The sequence below is a fragment of the Mixophyes fleayi genome, chromosome 6 (assembly GCF_038048845.1).
Source record: "Mixophyes fleayi isolate aMixFle1 chromosome 6, aMixFle1.hap1, whole genome shotgun sequence".
Classification (NCBI taxonomy): Eukaryota; Metazoa; Chordata; class Amphibia; order Anura; family Limnodynastidae; genus Mixophyes; species Mixophyes fleayi.
In genome coordinates, this window is record NC_134407.1 from 167,547,924 (window position 1) to 167,562,077 (window position 14,154).

Below are 14,154 nucleotides of genomic sequence, written 5' to 3' on the forward strand. Positions count from 1 at the left end.
AGGATTTTTCATCCCACAGCTTGGGTAATTATACCCCGGTTATGTTTGTCACCTGGACAGAGCATCAGATAGCCAATGGGATGGGCACAGCATTTGGTTATTTGACATGGTATCCATAGCCCTTTAGGGGCACTTGGTTGTCTGATATGCCGCTCCACTTAAGGTTAAGATTGGAAATTAAATAAATGGCTGTGTCCATTTCTCTCCACTTATTGGTGTAGTGTCATTTATTATGGGTTATAACTATTAAGATAATTTGCTGGACAGTTTCCCTGTCTAAGATAATTTCTATAGCACTTTGACATACATGTTTATAATATCATAGGAAATTTGTGGTGTTAAATGGGTCTTTATATGAATATTCCATACATCCAACTTGTAGAATGAGCCCTTTTCTTAGCAACCAATACAAAAACCTTTAAAATCACCTTACGTTTACACGACTGGGCCCACCCAGTACTTACACAAAGCATATGAATAACACTGAGTCAAAACTGACAAACACAAGATCTTGATTATTATCCCTTTAAAGCCATTTAATCACATCAAACACGTAAACCAAAAAGTCCAAGGGCAGCACTGTGGCTTTGTGGTTAGCACTTTTGCCTCACAGCACTGGGTTCATTAGTTTGATTCCCAACCATGGCCTTAAAAGTGTGGAATTTGTATGCTCTCCCCATATTTGCATAGGTTTCCTCCAGGTACTTCAGTTTCCTCCCACACTCCAAAAACATACTAGTAGGTTAATTGGCTGCTATTAAATTGACCCTAGTCTCTCTTTAGACTGTAAGCTCCCATGGGGCAGGGACTTATGTGAGTAAGTTCTCTGTACAGCGCTGCGGAATTAGTGGCAATATATATGAATAGATGATGATGATGAAGTCCAGAAATCCTGAAAGATCATATAGTAAATAACTGCTGTAGTTTGGTAATAATGTCATGTACACAAAAATGATCACCCAGCATTTCTTCCTACAGGCACTGCTAAACATTGTGGGTTTTTTTTAATGTAATATAGTATGCTCCAAATTAAGGGGGCAAAAAACTTGTCTGGAAAGTATACAATATATCCTCCCTTTAATCTCTGGCTTTTTCAACTTTGGAAAAATACTAGCTGGCAACTGATTAAGTCCCAAAACAGTTGCCTATCCTTCTATGAAGCGTCTATGGTCTTACACACCCATTCCACGTAACTTCTTGTAGTACATATTGTTTCTCTATGTTCGCCAACTATGCGCTGCTGCACAGTTATCACTGTCTGAATTTCCAAGCCACAATTACCAAAGTTATCCAATACACAAGTTATGATACGTAAAGTCTTTATTGTACAGTCAGAGCCGATCCCAAGTTTGCATCTCTTACACATTACTGAGTCTATTGTTTTCAAATGGCAATTATGAATTATGTAACTATTGTTTTTATGATACACTTTTATAATTGCTGTTTTGTGCCTGTGGGTAAAAATACTTATAAACACAGTGATGATCTGATATATGAGATATAAGAGATAATAATATACGTCATGTGTTTGTCTATTTTTATTCAATGCAATTCATACATTTTGTGTAAATATTGGTGGGGCACAATTGTTTAAAATATAAGTTGATTTAAAATATTCTTATATTGTTTGCTATAAAAATTGCTCATTCTACAAGTTTAGTGCATGAACTTTTCATATAAAGAGACACATTACACCACAAATTTCCTACATTTGTTTGACAGAAGCCTCACAACACTACTTTGTGATGCTGGGGATCCTTCCACTATTTATCTGTCAGGCTTCTGTATATCACACAAGATTCCCAATTGAAAAATCAGGTAAAATTAGACAATGCCTATGAGCAGCCCAAACCACTCACCGAACCACACACACCCGTTTCCAGCAAGACCATGGGGTATATTTACTAAACTGCTGGTTTGAAAAAGTGGAGATGTTGCCTATAGCAACCAATCAGATTCAGGTTATCATTTATTTAGTATATTATACAAAATGACAGCAAGAATCTGATTGGTTGGTATAGGCAACATCTCCACTTTTTCAAACCCTTAGTTTAGTAAATATACCCCATGGTCTAGCTGTAAACCAGTGTGTGTGGTAGAAATAAATATACCCCCATGTCCCTATCCTGAAAGTATACAACCCTTTTGATATCCAAAAATCAGGAGTGTTTCACAAAAATTGTGATTTATGAGGCTTCCCCTTTGCCTCCATTCTAATCTCCACATCATAGCTATGCCCAAGTCACATTCTATATCTTGGAAAAATCTTCTTGCGCTATTAGGTGGGGGAGGGGGATTTAAAATATGTGGACAGATTTAGAGTTGGGAGATGGATGTGTCCTACCTCAACTCAACTGTAAATTGCAGTGTAAAATAAAGCTACCTAGTATTTGGATGCCAAATGCAAAGACAGACAGTATTTTCTCTAAATGCAACATCTACATCATGTACTACCACTAGCATATACCACACCATTTTGAAAACTTATTTGGGTCATGTTGCCATAAAATAAGTCCTTAATGTCAGGGTTGTTGGTAGGAACTCAATAGACTTAAATTACACCACGGGGCGGGGCCAAAATTATGCAATTCATCTAGCCCCAACCCCACACGCCCACTTCCCACCCGGTTCTACCGCAGAACAACTTTAAAAAGTATGACCAGACAATTAAGCTTATCAAATATATATCTGCTTGCATCATGCATATACTAGGGCTGCACCTGCACACATAGTTGGTCCACCCAGTGCACATCAAGATGCATGCCTACTTTCTGCCATCATGAGGCACCTTTGCAAATTAGAAATGCATCTATGGTATGAGGAAAGGCGGAAAAATCTGTGCAATCTTTCCTTCTGTAAAATTAAAGGAAAGAAGGCGCGTTCCTAGTGCGATACTACACAATCAGTCTGGGAAAATCCACCGTGGACACGACTTTTCCATGAAATAGAATTACTCCAAACTATAATTCCCTGTTGAAAAATAAATAAATTGCCTATTTACCAACAGTCATATATTAAGATGCATACCTCCTTTCTTAGCCCACCTCTTTTTACATCCATATTTATTTAATGTGCTCTACTACACTCCAAAGTAAATATAAAATAGCAACATAGTGTGATACCCTTAAAACATTTATTCTATCAAAAAATATATTGCACGTACATCAAAAATTCTTCAGACACAAAATTATCTGATCACAGGTTCTATTGATATGGAACTACTTATCACCATATGGTTCATACAAACAGCATCCAACGCGCACCTCACCAAGAATGAGGAAATTGCCCTGCACCTTGGCCGCTTCGTGCTTCCTGAATAAGTCTAAATTCAGTATAAAGTTCAAAGTGATACAAAAAAAAACAACAAAATAATTATTTTTATTTTGATAGACTGATGGTGGAATCTGTTTAAGTATATCAATAAATTCTAAATACATACAGTCATGGCCAAAAGTTTTGAGAATGACACAAGTATTGCTGCTTCAGATGTTGCTATGATATACTGAAGTAAAATTACAAGCATTTCATAAGTGTCAAAGGCTCTTATTGACAATTACATTAAGTTTATGCAAAGATTCAATATTTGCAGTGTTGACCCCTCTTTGGAAACCTCTGCAATTCGCCCTGGCATGCTGTCAATCAATTTCTGGGCCACATACTGACTGATGGCCGTCCATTCTTGCCTAATCCATGCTTGGAACTTGGCAGAATGTGTGGGTTTTTGTGTTTGAGGATTGACCACAAATTCTAAATGGGATTAAGGTCTGGGGAATTTCTTGGCAATGGACCCAAAATTTCGATGTTTTGATCCTCAAGTCACTTAGTTATCACTTTTGCCTTATGGCACGGTGCTCCATCATGCTGGAAAAGGCATTGTTCATCACCAAACTGTTCTTGGATGCTTGGGAGAAGTTGCTCTTGGAGGATGTTTTGGTAGCATTCTTTTTTCATGGCTGTGTTCTTAGGCAAAATTGTGAGTGAGCCCACTCCCTTGGCAGAGAAGCAACCCCACACATGAATGATCTCAAGATGCTTTACTGTTGGTATGACACTGATGGTAGCGCTCAACTTTCCTTCTCTGTTTGGGGCATTTTTCCAGATGCCCCAAACAATCTGAAAGGAGATTCATCAGAGAAAATGACTTTACTCCAGTCCTCAGCAGTCCAATCCCTGTACCTTTTGCAGAATATCAGTCTGTCCCTGATGTTTTTCCTGGAAAGAAGTGACTTCTATGGTGGCCTTCTTGACACCAGGCCATCCTCCAAAAGTCTTCACCTCACTATGCGTGCAGATGCACTCACACCTGCCTGCTGCCATTCCTGAGCAAGCTCTGCACTGGTGGTGCCCCGATCCCTCAGCTGAATCAACTTTAGGAGACGGTCCTGTAGCTTGCTGTAAGTTCTTGGGCGCCCTGAAGCAACTATTGAACCTCTCTCCTTGAAGTTCTTGATGATCAAATAAATGGTTGATTTAGGTGTTATCTTACTAGCAGCAATATCCTTTACTGTGAAGCCCTTTTAGTGCAAAGCAATGATGACAGCACGTGTTTCCTTGCAGATAACCATGGTTAACAGAGGAAGGACAATGATTTCAAGCACAGCCCTCCTTTTAAAGCTTCCAGTCTGTTATTTTAACTCAATCAGCATGACAGAGTGATCTCCAGCCTTGTCCTCATCAACACTCTCACCTGTGGTAACAAGAGAAACATTGATCTGATGTCAGGTGGTCCTTTTGTGGCAGGGCTGAAATGCAATGGAAATGTTGTTTTTGGGATAAAATTAATTGTCATGGTAAAAAAGGACTTTTTTTTTTAAATCCACTGTTTTTATGGGCCCAATATGCTTCCAACTAAGCATCAGCCCCTGTATTCCTAATACATACAGTTGTGGGAAGATATTAACACCCTTCTGTTCTTTTCTAATACACAATTTCTTCCAAAAAATTATTGCAAATAAAAAATATTTTGGTATCCACATATTTATTTCTTTGGTTTACAGTAGAATAAAACACAAAAATAGAAAAAAGTTGTAGCTCATTCCACAAAGTAAACCCTTAAATGGGCTGGACAAAATTATTGGCACCTTTCAAAAGTAGTTAGAAAAAATTGATTTCAAGCACTTGATTCTCTTTCATTTTGGTACTGAACTCTATGTCTGGTACCCACCTGTCCCTTAACAAAGGGCAACTGAGGAACACAAAATGGATAAAAATTATCTTGGTCACAATCCATTAAAGTGGGAAATGAGGTACAAAACTGGAAGGGCAATATTAAACTATAATTTCACAAAAGTGTACCTCTGTGTAATTATTTTACTTTAACCCATGACTATATAATACTAAATTGTTTGTTTTCATGATTAATTGAACCAAAATGGACACCCCAAACTGGACTACCCAAGTGAACACTGTATGTGTGGTTACCCTAGTTACAACCCTATCCCTGCACACAGACCCTCTGATGTAAATGTCTACTACTGACCAGTAGTGCTGTTTACACAGCTTTCCAAGAATGGAGAGGAATTTGTTCCAGTAATCTCTGACAATCCACTTCTTTATCATGACTTCTGACAATTACTACTTTGTAATTTTATGACTTCAATTCACTTACAGCAATATTTGTTTTCTTGCAAATCAATCGAGTGAAGTCAATAACCTTAACAAATCACAGAAACAATTTAAATTCTGTGCACAATACTCTGATATGCTGTACTCAGAACTATTTATTATCATTTGTTTACATAGCGTCAATTTGCTATGTGGAGTTTACATGTTTTCCCTGTGTGGGTTTCCTATAGGTGCTCCAGTAACCTTCCATAGTCTGAAAAAACATACTGGTAGGTTAATTAACCCCTAATTATGGAACCTAAGACTGCAAGTTCCAATGGGGCATTAAAGGATTACATATTCACTGTACAGTACTGTGTAATATTATTGGTGCTATATAAACAATAATAACTCACATTAGTCCCTGCCCCATTGGAGATTACAGTCTATACTCTCTACTTCACACACAACTAGGCTCCATTTTGTCAGAAGCCAATTAACCTACAAGTATGTTTTTGGACTGTAGGAGGAAAGCAGAACACCAGCTAGAATATGGTTGGTTGTATTAGGCAACATCTCCACTTTTTAAAACCCGCAGTTTAGTAAATATAAGCCCCCAAACTCTCTCCCAGTCCTGGTGATTCCACCTTTAAAACATTGCCAGAATACGCCTCTTTCTTACTCAACATGCTACCAAAACTTTTATCCATTCTCATCATCTCCCGTCTTGACTACTGCAACCTCCTGCTATCTGGCATTCCTGACACCCATATAGCCACACTTCAATTCATCCTAAATGATACCCTTACCCTCATCCTTACCTATAAAACCCTCAACAACAACACCCCTTCATACATCGCAAATCTCATACCAAAATGCTCACCCTCCCGCCACCTTAGATCTACCTATGACTTGCGCCTTGTCTCGTCTCTGGTAACCACCTCTCACTCATGCACTCAAGACTTCTCCCTACCATGCCCAATCAGGCTTTCCCACAGCCTTCAAATCTTTAGACATTCTCTACAAACCCATCTCTTTTATTGAAGCTTACCTTATGCCAATGGTACTATTCACACTAATACACCATCACAGCTGTCCCAATCTACACTCTAAGCCATACTCACTCTTCTTGTTTCAACTGTGCCCTCTTCCACTTAGAATGTATGTTCTCTAATGAGCAGGGTCCTTCATACCCTTTGTTTTCATGTCTGCATTTATTTTGTCTGCCATGTATGTCCTTGTTTTATGTATGTCCTTGTTTCATGTTTGTCCTGTGGCATCTTACAAATTTATGATAATAATAATAACTACCAGAGATGCTGATGGTCCCAACAACTTGAGGGAGCTAAAACATGTGCAAATCTTTCCCATCCTACCCCATTGAGTTGTTTTTTCTGTGACAGACTGTCCTGGGATATTATATTCCATCATCAGTGGCGGAACTACCAGAGGTGGGGAGAGAATGGAGCCCAGGGGCCGATTGCCCACTTCCTGGTGGCTGGCTCGTCGCCAGGAACCAGCCACTTTACTATATGTGCTGCACGGATCAACCCAGGGCTGATCTGTCCCTCCCCTTCCTGATCCCCACCTCCTCCTTCTTACCTCTCTCTCCCGGTCCCGGCGGTGAGCACCAAGTGGGACGCCTCCTTCCTCTAATTGCAGAATCCGCACCTAGCTCAGTGTGCATTTCTCTATTGCTAATCTATTCATCATGATCTGACTTGGCTTTGGAGTGTGACTATGCTCATTTCTCTGCATCCTGACCATGGCTTCCATCATCATCATCACCATTTATTTATATAGCGCCACTGATTCCACAGCGCTGTACAGAGAACTCACTCACATCAGTCCTTGCCCCATTGGGGCTTACAGTCTAAACTCCCTAACATACACACAGACAGAGTGAGAGAGACTAGGGTCAATTATGCGAGCAGCCAATTAAAATTAACCTACTACTATGTTTTTGGAGTGTGGGAGGAAACTGGAACACCCGGAGGAAACCCACGCAAACACGGGGAGAACATACAAACTCCACACAGATAAGGCCATGGTTGGGAATTGAACTCATGGCCCCAGTGCTATGAGGCAGAAGTGCTAACCACTAAGCCACCATGCTGCCTCATTCCTGATCATGTTATTTACTGTCTGCCCCTGTACTTGGTTTAGTCTGACTCCATTGCTCAATGACTATGTATGCTGAATCCCACTCCAGTGTTCATGTGGCTGAAGGATCATATTCAAGGTTCTGACACCCACTCTTGGTTTGTGTTACTATCATCTCATGTGCCGCTCTCTTCTGGGGACTTCTGCCTGGACTTCTCACTGGTCAATGTTATTCCTCAATAAAGAATTATATTGAATGCTTCATCTGCCTCCACCTAAGTCCCCAACAGACACATTGGATTATGAGGAGGAGATCTAAAAGGCAAATTCCTGACCTTTTACCCTTGTACAGAACCAACACTGGCTAAATTAGATTTCTGAGGTCTGTGCTTAGCTTTGTCGAAGTCAAATAATTGGATGTAGTAATTTCAAATTAATAGCCATCAATCTGTTTGTGTTTGAAAATATGTGAACAGCATGCTACGGCGTGGAAGGGCTTATTTAACCACAACACGTACGAACACTTTAACACACTTTTACACTTACACACTCACTTGTAAATAGCTCACCTTAAAATAGTTCCAACACATAGTCGTTTGTAATCAAATGTAATAGAGTTTATAGTTAAATACCATAATATTAAATACATTTTATTGAGATCTAAAGTTTATTGTCACTGTGCGAGTTAATGTGATTTATTTTGCATAGCGTATGTGTACTTCTTGTATTTCATATGCGTATTTCCGGTATTGTTTCCACATGTTTAATCAGTCATTTTGATAGATAGTCCTATTGTAATTATAGTGTAATTAATTGTTAAAGCCTCTGAAAAGTTATTACAATCACTTGGGAAAGTATTTTTCTGCACAGAAAACAAAGGTGTATATGTATGTGAATTGTGTGATTATGAAAGTTGATTTACTGTTGAAAGAAACAGGGAGTGTCGGTTGCTGTTTGACGAGACAGATAGAACAGCCGAGGATTGGAATACACAGCAGGTTTATTGATAGTTAGTATCTCTAAGCAGTGCGATCGCACCGCATGATTGAGCGTGCAACTGTGAGTGTGACTTTGGAAATTGCGGGAGGAAATACGCTGGCAAGGCTGGTATTAGTAAATACTTAGTGCTACCAGTTTTAAAAATACTCAGCAGGTGTGCTAGAAAGGCAGGGTATTGCAAAGTTAATACTTTTGTTCTCCCTGTGTTAGGGGTCCACTCAGGGTACGCTGACAATTGCGGGTGTTGTTCAGAAGAAGTGAGTGGACGCAGCTTGTGTAATATGTCCACGGGCAATAAAAATCTATAGTGGTAGTTGTGTGCTGTGAAGCATTGGAAGAGTCTGTTTCCACATGGGTGCTAAGCAAACACTAGAGATGGTCGATGAGGTGCTGCTTAAGGAAGGGCCGATTGATTCGGCAAGGTATATTATGTGTAGGAAATATGGTGCGTACGCAACGGCGTACTACGACAAATGGGTCAAGAAGATCAGGAAATGTGTGAGACCTTTTCCTAAAGTTGGTAGTTTGGATTCAGAGGTACTAAGTACTGTTAGAGTTAAAATATGTTTGACTAAATCAATGAAAAAGAGAATTAAACACAATGACTGCTTAAAACTGTGGCAACAGGAAGGGAACACGTCGCAAGATAGCGCGTGCATACTGGAAGGAAGCGTTGCAAAGCGAGGAGAAGGGAGCGCAAGCGCGCCCCTGCCACCCTATGCGGTTATGGGGATAAGTACAGCCGATACCAAAAATGTTAAAAATATAACATGTAATTTATATCCTGTGCAAAGCCATTTTAACAACAATCTCTGAAGGTAGCAGAAAGAGACACTTGGGTCCATTCCACTCACTGCAGGAAAGTCAGCAGCCCGGAGAAAGTACGAGACAATGCTGAGACCGACGACACAGATCTATCACTCGTAAACCTGTTCTGGGAGAACTAAAGTCTGTAGCCAAGACACCTGAGCCAAGGACGTTGCCCAGACTATCATCCCAGCAATGGCGCGGCGATTTTTGTTTTTTTCTTGTTCCAGGATTTTTCTTATTTTTACTTTTTTCAGGACATCTCATTTTTGTGAAGGAGGATGGATGATGGAGAACGTGTCTGGTAGTGATATTGATGAAGTGAAGGTTGAGGAAAGGGTGATAGAACCAAAAGTGCAGCCCATTGTCAAACTTGGTTCAGGGGTTATGAAAAGATCTGCTAGCTCTGGAAGTCGGAGACAGTGTAAGGGGCTATTATCTGACCATTATTGTATCTGTAAGTACTGTGACTCCCTAGTTGAAGAAAAGTGCATCCAGCGATGCCAGTCCAATAGTAATCTGGACTTGAGCGGGCATCCTCTGGAGGATTATCACTCCCTAGTGAGTAAGGTCTTAAACCAAACCGAGTGCCTGGTGTGCTCTCATGTGCCTCAGGGACAACATAACACAGGACTAGTGCCGTTCCCACTAAACATTTCTGAGGTCCTCGAATTACAGGGAGGGAGGTCCATAGATGGGAGGCATAATGTCACTAGGTCCCCTAGACTAAAGCTTCACCAATACTCCTTAGTTCAGTCTTTGCTGTGTCTGAATATCTCACAGGTAAAAAGACTGGAGAATTGGGAAGCTGACCTACCTGATCAGATAATGGCTTGCCACACCAGTGTTGAGGGAAGATTCTCAAGGTCACCAGTGAGCAGGAATAGTGATGGACATTATAGACTAGGACGTGTTAACAGACATAAGAAAGTACTCGTTGGGAAGGTTCCTCTAAGTTATTGTCAAAATGTTATCCATGCCGAAACTTGTCTTGAACAGATGGAGACAATGGGTATGGGTAGTTTTGTCAAGACTGTGTAATATTATCAGTGATCGTACTGTACCTTATGTCCTCCCAGATGTTGTTTATTATGTTTGTGGGAGAAAGGTTTATGCCTGGTTAACTCCAAGTTCCAAGGGTTTGTGCTTTCTAGGTAAACGGGTTCCCGAGGTCATGACCATTACACATGATGAAATGATTGATCATCATCATCATCATTTCATCATCATTTATTTATATAGCGCCACTGATTCTGCAGTGCTGTACAGAGAACTCATTCACATCAGTCCCTGCCCCATTGGAGCTTACAGTCTAAATTCCCTAACACACACAGACAGACAGAGAGAGAGAGAGACTAGGGTCAATTTTGATAGCAGCCAATTAACATACCAGTATGTTTTTGGAGTGTGGGAGGAAACCGGAGCACCTGGAGGAAACCCACGCAAACACGGGGAGAACATACAAACTCCACACAGATAAGGCAATGGTCGGGAATTGAACTCATGACCCCAGCGCTGTGAGGCAGAAGTGCTAACCACTAGGCCACCGTGCTGCCTATATCCATAGGATTACATCACCACCATACATACACAGACAGTATGAACATCGTGGCAAGAGAAATATGATTCCTGGTGAAGAACTCGTAGCTACAAAATTGATTAGTGATATCACTGGTTTCCAAGTAATGGTTGCATTAGATCCCACGAGGATCTCTCAGGGAACTTTAAATTTTAGGTATATACAGGACCTAGCTAAACTGATAGACAATATCACTGAGATGTATCATGACACTTTCAGGTATACGGGTAGGGAACTACAGGCTTATAAGAAGGAGTTGGTGCAACATAGACTGGTGTCACAGCTCTCTGGTATATTCCACAATATTATTGCACGGAAACAGTGATGATTGAAAACTTAAATATTTATTGTAAGTACAGGTAGGGTTGGATCTCAGTGGCTGAAGGGCCAGGCAAGGCATGATGTCCAGGAATAATAATTCAAAACAAAGTATTTTAAACTTGCTAGGTTCCAGAGATGCAGAGTGAAGTCAGATTTCAAAATCCAGAGCTGCAACATATACAGAGATCAAGAGCTGCAACATAAACTGAGATCCAGAGCTGTAACACACCACAATGATGCAGAGCTGCAACACATACAATGAACCAGCAAGGAATGATTGCCACAGGTCAGTCTTTATGGTCTGGTGATCAGCATAACATATAACAGCTGAGTGAGAACACACAATCCACATATCGGCCACTAGTGGGGAAAACAAAGAACTGCACCTGTAGGGACTTGGTGCAGAAAAGCATCAGGCCATAACAGTATGCCCCCTTAAACAAAGCGGATTCCAGACGGTTTTCTCTTTTCCTCTCCCCAACCTAGACGGCAGATTTTTTTCTTCTTACGGGCTTTGGAACGATGACTTTTCTGCAGGTCTCCCGACCGGAGCTGAGCATATAGCTGCTTCAGGAGCTGGAATATCGGCAAATGCTGGAGCTTGCACTAGAGGTAAAGTTGATTCCAGTGAAGACATAGAAGCTTCTATGGTATCAGAGGCTGGGTCAAAAAGAGAGGGTGGTCCAAATTTCTTTGCCACTGCACCGATGAAGATGCTGGTATGGTAGAGAATGGAGTGATCAGATTATATCAAGGACAGCACCTACTCCAGAGCCTTCCCTTTAAAAACCATTAGTATGGTAGCTACTTGATTAAAACTTTTAGCATGATAAGTAGGATTGAAACGGAAATGATCAAAACACTGCTGTGTAAGAGCACAAAATTGATCCAGGTCTCCATCAAAAGGCAGAGGCTGAAACATGGGAAGGTTACGGGCGGTAGCCTTGGCAATTATAGCGCAGGAGTCCATGGTTGGACACTCTGAAGACCTTGGCTGTGGGTTGGCAACTGTTACCTCGGACTGGGCACCCGACTCCGAAGGCCCGGACTAGGCACAGAGCTTGAAGAACTCGGGTTGAGCATACAAATCAGAAGGCCCGGACTGGGCACACAGCTTGGAGAACTCAGATTGAGTACGTACATCCGTAGGCCCGGACTGGGCACACAGCTTGGAGAACTCGGGTTGAGCATACATACCTGAAGGCCCAGACTGGGCACATAGCTTGAACTGGACAGCGCTAGGAGAAGTCTCGGACGCAGCAGCACTGAGAGGAGCCTCGGACGCGGCAGCACTGAGAGGAGCTTCGGACGCGGCAGCACTGTGAGGAGCCTCGGACACGGCAGCACTGTGAGGAGCCTCGGACGCAAGAGCACTGTGAGGAGCCTCGGACGCAAAAGCACTGTGAGGAGCCTCGGACGCGGCAGCACTGAGTAACAACTTGGGCTGGACCGCACTGACCGGCAACTCGGGCTGGACCGCACTGACCGGTATCTCGGGCTGGACCGCACTGACCGGCAACTCGGGCTGGACCGCACTGACCGGCTACACAGAACAGGAGGTAGGAGCTGGCACCTCAGGGCAGGAAGCAGGAGCTGGAAGCTTGGCACTGCAGGCAGGAGCTTGCACCATAGAGCGGGAGGCAGAGGCTGTCAGCACAGAGCGGGAGGCAGTAATAAATGGTGGATCCAGAATAATCTTTTTACTGGGAGTAAGATAGGCTAGAAGCTGTTCAGCAGGGTACCTCTGTTTTCTGTGTGGACATGACAATAAGAAATGTCCATTGCTAGCACAATAAAAACAAAGGTTCAAAGTTCTTCTGCGGCTACGTGTGAAAGGGGACTGTAAGGACCACCTCTAACTTGAAATGGTTTTGCAGAAATGGCAGTGTAGACTGGTGTCTGAATTGAAGAAGAAGTAGTAGTTGACTGAATTGTAGATCTTTCCTCAGAAAATACTGCAGCTGGGAAGGAAGCTTTACACTGCTTTTGCTGATTATCCACAGGTAGCTCATGTCTTGCAATAAGTGGAGTCTGGGTTGTCAGTGAGGTTGTTTTTGGGCAGGAAACAGTTTCTGAGTAAGCACAACACTGAACAACATGTGTGGAAATTCCTTTGATTAATTGAGGAAGCAGACACAAAACTTGGGCTAACTGAGAGCGGAGTTGCAGTATATCAATCTGCAGAGTTTGTAGCATAGAGGTGTCTGAAAGAGTTGACACAGATGTAGCCCCAGTGAGATCCATGAGGTTAGGCTGGTTCATTCTGTCACGGCTCTCTGGTATATTCCACAATATTATTGCACAGAAACAGTGATGATTGTAAACTTAAATATTTATTGTAAGTGCAGGCAGGGTTGGATCTCAGTGGCTGAAGGGCCAGACAAGGCTTGATGTCCAGGAATAATATTCAAAACAAAGTCTTTTAAACTTGCCAGATTCCAGAGATGCAGAGTGAAGTCAGAGTCCAAAATCCAGAGCTGCAACATATACAGAGATCCAGAGCTGTAATACAAACAATGATCCAGAGCTGCACCATAAACAGAGACCCAGAGCTGTAACACATACAATGAACCAGCAAGGAATGATTGCCACGGGTCAGTCTTTATGGTCTGGTGATCAGCAAAACACTTAACAGCTGAGTGAGGACACACAATCCACATAGCGGCCACTAGTGGGGAAAACAAAGAACTGCACCTGTACGGACTTGGTGCAGAAAAGCATCAGGGCTCAACAACTGGTGTTGAATTACCTCACGTCTATTACTGGTGGATATTGTGTGACTTTGGCCACCCAGTTTGGTG